The sequence below is a fragment of the Epinephelus lanceolatus genome, chromosome 19 (assembly GCF_041903045.1).
Source record: "Epinephelus lanceolatus isolate andai-2023 chromosome 19, ASM4190304v1, whole genome shotgun sequence".
NCBI classification, from domain to species: Eukaryota; Metazoa; Chordata; class Actinopteri; order Perciformes; family Serranidae; genus Epinephelus; species Epinephelus lanceolatus.
Window position 1 is genome coordinate 45,001 of NC_135752.1, and position 10,000 is coordinate 55,000.

The window sequence follows — 10,000 nt, forward strand, 5'->3', positions numbered from 1 at the left end:
CGCCCGCGCCTTCTCCCCGTCTCAAACTTAGAGGTTTGGAAATCACCGCTGCTGAAATTTTTCTAAGTGTTTGACGGGGAGAAGGCGCCGGGGAAGCGGCCGGAGCTCCGCCGCTTACCCCGCGCCTTCTCCCCGTCTCAAACTTAGAGGTTTGGAAATCACCGCTGCTGAAATTTTTCAGCCGGAGCTCCGGCCGCTTACCCCGGGCACTTCTCCCGTCCCACACTCGCGCCCCTGGTACTCCGCTCCGGCCGCTTTGGTTTAAACACGGGAAATAACCGAGGGAGAAAGCTCACTCTATTTCATCCGATTTTCTCACATCTCTCCCTCTCGCCTGGCTGGAAGCCTCCGACCTCCCTGCTGGATGGAAATCACCGCTGCTGAGATTTTTCCAAGTGTTTGACGGGGAGAAGGCGCCGGGGAAGCGGCCGGAGCTCCGGCCGCTTACCCCGGGCACTTCACCCGTCCCACACTCGCGCCCCTGGTACTCCGCTCCGGCCGCTTTGGTTTAAACACGGGAAATAACCGAGGGAGAAAGCTCAATCTATTTCATCCGATTTTCTCACATCTCTCCCTCTCGCCTGGCTGGAAGCCTCCGACCTCCCTGCTGGATGGAAATCACCGCTGCTGAGATTTTTCCAAGTGTTTGACGGGGAGAAGGCGCCGGGGAAGCGGCCGGAGCTCCGGCCGCTTACCCCGGGCACTTCACCCGTCCCACACTCGCGCCCCTGGTACTCCGCTCCGGCCGCTTTGGTTTAAACACGGGAAATAACCGAGGGAGAAAGCTCACTCTATTTCATCCGATTTTCTCACATCTCTCCCTCTCGCCTGGCTGGAAGCCTCCGACCTCCCTGCTGGATGGAAATCACCGCTGCTGAGATTTTTCCAAGTGTTTGACGGGGAGAAGGCGCCGGGGAAGCGGCCGGAGCTCCGGCCGCTTACCCCGGGCACTTCACCCGTCCCACACTCGCGCCCCTGGTACTCCGCTCCGGCCGCTTTGGTTTAAACACGGGAAATAACCGAGGGAGAAAGCTCACTCTATTTCATCCGATTTTCTCACATCTCTCCCTCTCGCCTGGCTGGAAGCCTCCGACCTCCCTGCTGGATGGAAATCACCGCTGCTGAGATTTTTCCAAGTGTTTGACGGGGAGAAGGCGCCGGGGAAGCGGCCGGAGCTCCGGCCGCTTACCCCGGGCACTTCACCCGTCCCACACTCGCGCCCCTGGTACTCCGCTCCGGCCGCTTTGGTTTAAACACGGGAAATAACCGAGGGAGAAAGCTCACTCTATTTCATCCGATTTTCTCACATCTCTCCCTCTCGCCTGGCTGGAAGCCTCCGACCTCCCTGCTGGATGGAAATCACCGCTGCTGAGATTTTTCCAAGTGTTTGACGGGGAGAAGGCGCCGGGGAAGCGGCCGGAGCTCCGGCCGCTTACCCCGGGCACTTCACCCGTCCCACACTCGCGCCCCTGGTACTCCGCTCCGGCCGCTTTGGTTTAAACACGGGAAATAACCGAGGGAGAAAGCTCACTCTATTTTATCCGATTTTCTCACATCTCTCCCTCTCGCCTGGCTGGAAGCCTCCGACCTCCCTGCTGGATGAAGCCCTGGGGGAAAGAAAAACAAATGAAATAGAGGAGGGAGGGAGGGAGGGAGGGAGGCTTTCTCCTGTTTTACCCTATTTTCATCCATTTTTCCCTCTCCCCTCTCTGGGAGCCTCCGATCTCCGCCTCTCGCACCTCCGCCAAGCACTGGTGACAGACATTAAAGGGGGCATGAGCTCCGTTTCCGCCCAGCCTTTGCCAGGCTGTCCATTTCACTGCCCCGTGGCCGGGGAGCGCCGCAACGGCCGCCGCCGAGCCGGTCACGGGCCCCCGGGCCCGGCCAAAGGGTGGACCCCACCGGTGCTCGGCCCCCACGCGCCCCACGGAGCCCCCGCTCGCGCCAGGCACCCCCGGGGCTCGGCTCTCGCTGGCCCCGACGGACCCGCCGCCCCTCCTCACCCTTGACAGACATTAAAGGGGGCATGAGCTCCGTTTCCGCCCAGCCTTTGCCAGGCTGTCCATTTCACTGCCCCGTGGCCGGGGAGCGCCGCAACGGCCGCCGCCGACCCGGTCACGGGCCCCCGGGCCCGGCCAAAGGGTGGACCCCACCGGTGCTCGGCCCCCACGCGCCCCACGGAGCCCCCGCTCGCGCCAGGCACCCCCGGGGCTCGGCTCTCGCTGGCCCCGACGGACCCGCCGCCCCTCCTCACCCTTGACAGACATTAAAGGGGGCATGAGCTCCGTTTCCGCCCAGCCTTTGCCAGGCTGTCCATTTCACTGCCCCGTGGCCGGGGAGCGCCGCAACGGCCGCCGCCGACCCGGTCACGGGCCCCCGGGCCCGGCCAAAGGGTGGACCCCACCGGTGCTCGGCCCCCACGCGCCCCACGGAGCCCCCGCTCGCGCCAGGCACCCCCGGGGCTCGGCTCTCGCTGGCCCCGACCGACCCGCCGCCCCTCCTCACCCTTGACAGACATTAAAGGGGGCATGAGCTCCGTTTCCGCCCAGCCTTTGCCAGGCTGTCCATTTCACTGCCCCGTGGCCGGGGAGCGCCGCAACGGCCGCCGCCGACCCGGTCACGGGCCCCCGGGCCCGGCCAAAGGGTGGACCCCACCGGTGCTCGGCCCCCACGCGCCCCACGGAGCCCCCGCTCGCGCCAGGCACCCCCGGGGCTCGGCTCTCGCTGGCCCCGACCGACCCGCCGCCCCTCCTCACCCTTGACAGACATTAAAGGGGGCATGAGCTCCGTTTCCGCCCAGCCTTTGCCAGGCTGTCCATTTCACTGCCCCGTGGCCGGGGAGCGCCGCAACGGCCGCCGCCGACCCGGTCACGGGCCCCCGGGCCCGGCCAAAGGGTGGACCCCACCGGTGCTCGGCCCCCACGCGCCACACGGAGCCCCCGCTCGCGCCAGGCACCCCCGGGGCTCGGCTCTCGCTGGCCCCGACCGACCCGCCGCCCTCCGCCTATCTCACCTCCACCCAGCGCTGGAGGCAGGCATTAAAGGGGGAATTAATCCCCTGTGTTCCATGCTCACTTCACCCAGCTCTCTGGCTCTCTGTCTCCCTCCCTCCCTCTTCTCTCCCCTCTCTGGGGGAGACTCTCACCGTCCCAGGCCTCATTCTCCCACCTCCACCCAGCGCTGGAGGCAGGCATTAAAGGGGGAATTAATCCCCTGTGTTCCATGCTCACTTCACCCAGCTCTCTGGCTGGCTGTCTCCCTCCCTCTTCTCTCCCCTCTCTGGGGGAGACTCTCAACCTCCCAGGCCTCATTCTCCCACCTCCACCCAGCGCTGGAGGCAGGCATTAAAGGGGGAATTAATCCCCTGTGTTCCATGCTCACTTCACCCAGCTCTCTGGCTCTCTGTCTCCCTCCCTCTTCTCTCCCCTCTCTGGGGGAGACTCTCAACCTCCCAGGCCTCATTCTCCCACCTCCACCCAGCGCTGGAGGCAGGCATTAAAGGGGGAATTAATCCCCTGTGTTCCATGCTCACTTCACCCAGCTCTCTGGCTGGCTGTCTCCCTCCCTCCCTCTTCTCTCCCCTCTCTGGGGGAGACTCTCACCGTCCCAGGCCTCATTCTCCCACCTCCACCCAGCGCTGGAGGCAGGCATTAAAGGGGGAATTAATCCCCTGTGTTCCATGCTCACTTCACCCAGCTCTCTGGCTGGCTGTCTCCCTCCCTCTTCTCTCCCCTCTCTGGGGGAGACTCTCACCGTCCCAGGCCTCATTCTCCCACCTCCACCCAGCGCTGGAGGCAGGCATTAAAGGGGGAATTAATCCCCTGTGTTCCATGCTCACTTCACCCAGCTCTCTGGCTCTCTGTCTCCCTCCCTCTTCTCTCCCCTCTCTGGGGGAGACTCTCAACCTCCCAGGCCTCATTCTCCCACCTCCACCCAGCGCTGGAGGCAGGCATTAAAGGGGGAATTAATCCCCTGTGTTCCATGCTCACTTCACCCAGCTCTCTGGCTCTCTGTCTCCCTCCCTCTTCTCTCCCCTCTCTGGGGGAGACTCTCACCGTCCCAGGCCTCATTCTCCCACCTCCACCCAGCGCTGGAGGCAGGCATTAAAGGGGGAATTAATCCCCTGTGTTCCATGCTCACTTCACCCAGCTCTCTGGCTGGCTGTCTCCCTCCCTCCCTCTTCTCTCCCCTCTCTGGGGGAGACTCTCACCGTCCCAGGCCTCATTCTCCCACCTCCACCCAGCGCTGGAGGCAGGCATTAAAGGGGGAATTAATCCCCTGTGTTCCATGCTCACTTCACCCAGCTCTCTGGCTGGCTGTCTCCCTCCCTCTTCTCTCCCCTCTCTGGGGGAGACTCTCACCGTCCCAGGCCTCATTCTCCCACCTCCACCCAGCGCTGGAGGCAGGCATTAAAGGGGGAATTAATCCCCTGTGTTCCATGCTCACTTCACCCAGCTCTCTGGCTCTCTGTCTCCCTCCCTCTTCTCTCCCCTCTCTGGGGGAGACTCTCAACCTCCCAGGCCTCATTCTCCCACCTCCACCCAGCGCTGGAGGCAGGCATTAAAGGGGGAATTAATCCCCTGTGTTCCATGCTCACTTCACCCAGCTCTCTGGCTCTCTGTCTCCCTCCCTCTTCTCTCCCCTCTCTGGGGGAGACTCTCACCGTCCCAGGCCTCATTCTCCCACCTCCACCCAGCGCTGGAGGCAGGCATTAAAGGGGGAATTAATCCCCTGTGTTCCATGCTCACTTCACCCAGCTCTCTGGCTCTCTGTCTCCCTCCCTCCCTCTTCTCTCCCCTCTCTGGGGGAGACTCTCACCGTCCCAGGCCTCATTCTCCCACCTCCACCCAGCGCTGGAGGCAGGCATTAAAGGGGGAATTAATCCCCTGTGTTCCATGCTCACTTCACCCAGCTCTCTGGCTGGCTGTCTCCCTCCCTCTTCTCTCCCCTCTCTGGGGGAGACTCTCACCGTCCCAGGCCTCATTCTCCCGCCTCCACCCAGCGCTGGAGGCAGGCATTAAAGGGGGAATTAATCCCCTGTGTTCCATGCTCACTTCACCCAGCTCTCTGGCTGGCTGTCTCCCTCCCTCTTCTCTCCCCTCTCTGGGGGAGACTCTCAACCTCCCAGGCCTCATTCTCCCACCTCCACCCAGCGCTGGAGGCAGGCATTAAAGGGGGAATTAATCCCCTGTGTTCCATGCTCACTTCACCCAGCTCTCTGGCTCTCTGTCTCCCTCCCTCTTCTCTCCCCTCTCTGGGGGAGACTCTCAACCTCCCAGGCCTCATTCTCCCACCTCCACCCAGCGCTGGAGGCAGGCATTAAAGGGGGAATTAATCCCCTGTGTTCCATGCTCACTTCACCCAGCTCTCTGGCTCTCTGTCTCCCTCCCTCCCTCTTCTCTCCCCTCTCTGGGGGAGACTCTCACCGTCCCAGGCCTCATTCTCCCACCTCCACCCAGCGCTGGAGGCAGGCATTAAAGGGGGAATTAATCCCCTGTGTTCCATGCTCACTTCACCCAGCTCTCTGGCTCTCTGTCTCCCTCCCTCCCTCTTCTCTCCCCTCTCTGGGGGAGACTCTCACCGTCCCAGGCCTCATTCTCCCACCTCCACCCAGCACTGGAGTCAGATCTTAGGGGACACTTTAATCCCTGTACCACCCTCACTTCACCCAGCTCCCTGGCTCTCTGTCTCCCTCCCTCTTCTCTCCCCTCTCTGGGGGAGACTCTCACCGTCCCAGGCCTCATTCTCCCACCTCCACCCAGCGCTGGAGGCAGGCATTAAAGGGGGAATTAATCCCCCGTGTTCCACCCTCACTTCACCCAGCTCCCTGGCTCTCTGTCTCCCTCCCTCTTCTCTCCCCTCTCTGGGGGAGACTCTCAACCTCCCAGGCCTCATTCTCCCACCTCCACCCAGCGCTGGAGGCAGGCATTAAAGGGGGAATTAATCCCCTGTGTTCCATGCTCACTTCACCCAGCTCTCTGGCTCTCTGTCTCCCTCCCTCCCTCTTCTCTCCCCTCTCTGGGGGAGACTCTCACCGTCCCAGGCCTCATTCTCCCACCTCCACCCAGCACTGGAGTAAGATCTTAGGGGACACTTTAATCCCTGTACCACCCTCACTTCACCCAGCTCTCTGGCTCTCTGTCTCCCTCCCTCTTCTCTCCCCTCTCTGGGGGAGACTCTCAACCTCCCAGGCCTCATTCTCCCACCTCCACCCAGCGCTGGAGGCAGGCATTAAAGGGGGAATTAATCCCCTGTGTTCCATGCTCACTTCACCCAGCTCTCTGGCTCTCTGTCTCCCTCCCTCTTCTCTCCCCTCTCTGGGGGAGACTCTCACCGTCCCAGGCCTCATTCTCCCACCTCCACCCAGCGCTGGAGGCAGGCATTAAAGGGGGAATTAATCCCCTGTGTTCCATGCTCACTTCACCCAGCTCTCTGGCTGGCTGTCTCCCTCCCTCCCTCTTCTCTCCCCTCTCTGGGGGAGACTCTCACCGTCCCAGGCCTCATTCTCCCACCTCCACCCAGCGCTGGAGGCAGGCATTAAAGGGGGAATTAATCCCCTGTGTTCCATGCTCACTTCACCCAGCTCTCTGGCTGGCTGTCTCCCTCCCTCTTCTCTCCCCTCTCTGGGGGAGACTCTCACCGTCCCAGGCCTCATTCTCCCACCTCCACCCAGCGCTGGAGGCAGGCATTAAAGGGGGAATTAATCCCCTGTGTTCCATGCTCACTTCACCCAGCTCTCTGGCTCTCTGTCTCCCTCCCTCTTCTCTCCCCTCTCTGGGGGAGACTCTCAACCTCCCAGGCCTCATTCTCCCACCTCCACCCAGCGCTGGAGGCAGGCATTAAAGGGGGAATTAATCCCCTGTGTTCCATGCTCACTTCACCCAGCTCTCTGGCTCTCTGTCTCCCTCCCTCTTCTCTCCCCTCTCTGGGGGAGACTCTCACCGTCCCAGGCCTCATTCTCCCACCTCCACCCAGCGCTGGAGGCAGGCATTAAAGGGGGAATTAATCCCCTGTGTTCCATGCTCACTTCACCCAGCTCTCTGGCTCTCTGTCTCCCTCCCTCCCTCTTCTCTCCCCTCTCTGGGGGAGACTCTCACCGTCCCAGGCCTCATTCTCCCACCTCCACCCAGCGCTGGAGGCAGGCATTAAAGGGGGAATTAATCCCCTGTGTTCCATGCTCACTTCACCCAGCTCTCTGGCTGGCTGTCTCCCTCCCTCTTCTCTCCCCTCTCTGGGGGAGACTCTCACCGTCCCAGGCCTCATTCTCCCGCCTCCACCCAGCGCTGGAGGCAGGCATTAAAGGGGGAATTAATCCCCTGTGTTCCATGCTCACTTCACCCAGCTCTCTGGCTGGCTGTCTCCCTCCCTCTTCTCTCCCCTCTCTGGGGGAGACTCTCAACCTCCCAGGCCTCATTCTCCCACCTCCACCCAGCGCTGGAGGCAGGCATTAAAGGGGGAATTAATCCCCTGTGTTCCATGCTCACTTCACCCAGCTCTCTGGCTCTCTGTCTCCCTCCCTCTTCTCTCCCCTCTCTGGGGGAGACTCTCAACCTCCCAGGCCTCATTCTCCCACCTCCACCCAGCGCTGGAGGCAGGCATTAAAGGGGGAATTAATCCCCTGTGTTCCATGCTCACTTCACCCAGCTCTCTGGCTCTCTGTCTCCCTCCCTCTTCTCTCCCCTCTCTGGGGGAGACTCTCACCGTCCCAGGCCTCATTCTCCCACCTCCACCCAGCGCTGGAGGCAGGCATTAAAGGGGGAATTAATCCCCTGTGTTCCATGCTCACTTCACCCAGCTCTCTGGCTGGCTGTCTCCCTCCCTCCCTCTTCTCTCCCCTCTCTGGGGGAGACTCTCACCGTCCCAGGCCTCATTCTCCCACCTCCACCCAGCGCTGGAGGCAGGCATTAAAGGGGGAATTAATCCCCTGTGTTCCATGCTCACTTCACCCAGCTCTCTGGCTGGCTGTCTCCCTCCCTCTTCTCTCCCCTCTCTGGGGGAGACTCTCACCGTCCCAGGCCTCATTCTCCCACCTCCACCCAGCGCTGGAGGCAGGCATTAAAGGGGGAATTAATCCCCTGTGTTCCATGCTCACTTCACCCAGCTCTCTGGCTCTCTGTCTCCCTCCCTCTTCTCTCCCCTCTCTGGGGGAGACTCTCAACCTCCCAGGCCTCATTCTCCCACCTCCACCCAGCGCTGGAGGCAGGCATTAAAGGGGGAATTAATCCCCTGTGTTCCATGCTCACTTCACCCAGCTCTCTGGCTCTCTGTCTCCCTCCCTCTTCTCTCCCCTCTCTGGGGGAGACTCTCAACCTCCCAGGCCTCATTCTCCCACCTCCACCCAGCGCTGGAGGCAGGCATTAAAGGGGGAATTAATCCCCTGTGTTCCATGCTCACTTCACCCAGCTCTCTGGCTCTCTGTCTCCCTCCCTCCCTCTTCTCTCCCCTCTCTGGGGGAGACTCTCACCGTCCCAGGCCTCATTCTCCCACCTCCACCCAGCGCTGGAGGCAGGCATTAAAGGGGGAATTAATCCCCTGTGTTCCATGCTCACTTCACCCAGCTCTCTGGCTCTCTGTCTCCCTCCCTCCCTCTTCTCTCCCCTCTCTGGGGGAGACTCTCACCGTCCCAGGCCTCATTCTCCCACCTCCACCCAGCACTGGAGTCAGATCTTAGGGGACACTTTAATCCCTGTACCACCCTCACTTCACCCAGCTCCCTGGCTCTCTGTCTCCCTCCCTCTTCTCTCCCCTCTCTGGGGGAGACTCTCACCGTCCCAGGCCTCATTCTCCCACCTCCACCCAGCGCTGGAGGCAGGCATTAAAGGGGGAATTAATCCCCCGTGTTCCACCCTCACTTCACCCAGCTCCCTGGCTCTCTGTCTCCCTCCCTCTTCTCTCCCCTCTCTGGGGGAGACTCTCAACCTCCCAGGCCTCATTCTCCCACCTCCACCCAGCGCTGGAGGCAGGCATTAAAGGGGGAATTAATCCCCTGTGTTCCATGCTCACTTCACCCAGCTCTCTGGCTCTCTGTCTCCCTCCCTCCCTCTTCTCTCCCCTCTCTGGGGGAGACTCTCACCGTCCCAGGCCTCATTCTCCCACCTCCACCCAGCACTGGAGTAAGATCTTAGGGGACACTTTAATCCCTGTACCACCCTCACTTCACCCAGCTCTCTGGCTCTCTGTCTCCCTCCCTCCTCTCTCCCCTCTCTGGGGGAGACTCTCACCGTCCCAGGCCTCATTCTCCCACCTCCACCCAGCGCTGGAGGCAGGCATTAAAGGGGGAATTAATCCCCTGTGTTCCATGCTCACTTCACCCAGCTCTCTGGCTCTCTGTCTCCCTCCCTCCTCTCTCCCCTCTCTGGGGGAGACTCTCAACCTCCCAGGCCTCATTCTCCCACCTCCACCCAGCACTGGAGGCAGATCTTAGGGGACACTTTAATCCATGTTCCATCCTCACTTCACCCAGCTCTCTGTCTCCCTCCCTCTTCTCTCCCCTCTCTGGGGGAGCCTCCGGCCAGCCACCGCCGGCCCGGGGGACCCAGCGCACCGGCCGCCCCTGTGTACCCACACTTAAGCACCCCTCCTCGGGCTAAACCCCCTTGGCCGCACCGCCCAGCACTTCGCGCCCCTGGTACTCCAAACCAAGCTTCGCGCCCCTGGTACTCTAGCAGAGGCTCCGTGCCCCTGGTACTCCAGCAGAGGCTCCGTGCCCCTGGTACTCCAGCAGAGCCTCCGAGCCCCTGGTACTCCAGCAGAGGCTCCGTGCCCCTGGTACTCCAAACCAAGCTTCGCGCCCCTGGTACTCCGGCAGAGGCTCCGTGCCCCTGGTACTCCAGCAGAGCCTCCGAGCCCCTGGTACTCCGGCAGAGGCTCCGTGCCCCTGGTACTCCAGCAGAGGCTCCGTGCCCCTGGTACTCCAGCAGAGGCTCCGTGCCCCTGGTACTCCAGCAGAGGCTCCGTGCCCCTGGTACTCCAGCAGAGCCTCCGAGCCCCTGGTACTCCA